Here is a 2,210-nt window from a genome sequence, read left to right as displayed (position 1 = left end):
GTGTGCGTGGGCGCGCGTGGGTGAGTGCCCAATTGGCACTTGGGTATGTGAGCAAAATATTATGTTAGATGAAAGCAGAAAATGATTGTTTTTTTCTAAAATTTGTTGGTTTACAAATTACATTAGACATGTAGAGGAAATCTATTCCTTATGTCCAAACTCCCCAGCTACTGAATAGCAGTTGATAGTTTGACTTTGGCAATAGGCGGAGGTCAAGAGTTCGAATCTTAGTAGGACCAAAATGATCATAGTCCTTCCTGAAACGTTTTTCCTCAATACTCTCAGGCGATGAACGTCACGACCTTCGACCTGCTAGTTTGAGGGTCTTAAAAACTGTTATGTCTTTGAAGCCAGATACACCGAGCAAAGTGGTCAAAACGACTCTTAGATTGGCGGTAATTGAAGTGCGTCCTGGTGAAATCCAGTAACGCATACTAAAAAGCGCCCCCAATCCCCTGAAACAAATAAACAACAACAAAAACGCAAAACTACAACAACAACAACAACGACAACAACAGATGAGGTGGTCCTGGCAAAGAGCACGCTCTTCGGGGCTCCAAACATTTCGAACGGATAGGCTACCAAACACAACAACTACAACAACAACAACAATAACAGCAACAACAACAGCAACAACAACAATAACAACAACGACAAACCCAACGAAAACCTCCCCCAAAAACAAAAAACAAAAGAACAAACAAATAAAATGGCTCTACATCTCGTGACAGTAAGCATGCCTTCATTTTGACTTCATTTTGTGAAACACATTGGACATTATACAAGCCATAGTGAAACATACAATATCTCTTCTCCAGAATAGAAAAAGTGATATTTTCGTTATTTTTAAAAATATTATGCTCAACCTACGTATCCCTGAAGATACTCTTTGAAATGATTCTCATTTTACTGAAAGAATATAACTGCGTTGGCCGAAGCATTCAGAGTCGAGGTAGAATACCTCTGTCTTCCTCACATGAAACAGACATTGGTGGTCATGGTTTGCTACTCACCCTCTGCTCGGATGCTCATCATGTATCACCGTGATCTTTCACCTCCTTCCATCTGTTCAAGATCTTTAAGTAATTAATTCTTGGTTTACTTCTGCTTTCTCTTCACCCACTCCCCCTCGCCACCCTTTCGCTTCTTCTACTTTTTCTTCTTCAGTCCTGCAACAGACAACGACGAATGTGGTACTTCATTCCTTCCTATTGTTAGTCCTCTTAAACAGCTCAGGTTTCGTTCATTGTGTTGACTGTCATAAAGTTCAGTTCCTTTTCCTCTCAACGGTCTAAATCGTGTTGATGAATGCGTAAAACCTTTGAAACAAATTCGAACTACAATGTACTCACTGCCCCCCTCCCTTTCTTCCAGACCCAGGATCTGACATCATCTTCGTGGTGGACAGCAGTGACCGGGTGAGCTCGGCCCAGTTTGACCAGATGAAGTCCTGGATGACGAATTTGGTGGAGTACTGGAACGTCGCACCTGCCGACTACCGCATTGGTTTTGTCACCTACGGCAATGGCGCCCACATGGGGACCACTTTGTTGCAGGGGTCACAAAACTTCGCACAGGTAATCCTGAGACCCAAGTTCACCTATCTTGGCAAGTTCTATTCAAAAATAAAAAATAAAAATTTATCAACGAATCCCTGATTTAGCAACGCTCTAAAAGGTCAAGGGCAAAGACCCCCTCATTTTGTTGCTGGTTGTCGGACCAAACATTTCGGTTCCGTCACCAACACCATCCCCATCAAGGCCCTCCCTCTACACCATCAAGTATCACAAAATAGACAACAACACCACCGCCACCAGCACCAGCACCACCCCCACCAACAACAACAAAGGCGTAATTGATGTGCCAACAAACAAACGTGCGTGTTTCCCAGGTAACCAACAACATCAACACCAGTAAACAACAACATTAACACCACTACACAACAACAACAACAACAAATGCAACAAACAACAACACTAACAAACAATAACAACAACAACAACAACAACAGCAGCAACAACAACAACAACAACAACAACAACAACAACAGCAATAACAACAACAACAGCAACAATTACAACAACGACAACTACAACAACAACTACAACAACAAATACAACAACAACTACAGAAACAACAACAACAGAAACAACGACAGCAACAAACATTCACTATAAACGTGTGTGTGTTCAACAGGTCACCAACAACAT

The sequence above is a fragment of the Aplysia californica genome, unplaced genomic scaffold, assembly GCF_000002075.1.
Source record: "Aplysia californica isolate F4 #8 unplaced genomic scaffold, AplCal3.0 scaffold00081, whole genome shotgun sequence".
Classification (NCBI taxonomy): Eukaryota; Metazoa; Mollusca; class Gastropoda; order Aplysiida; family Aplysiidae; genus Aplysia; species Aplysia californica.
The sequence above is the reverse complement of the archived record's forward strand: the minus strand, read 5'-3'. Positions refer to the sequence as shown.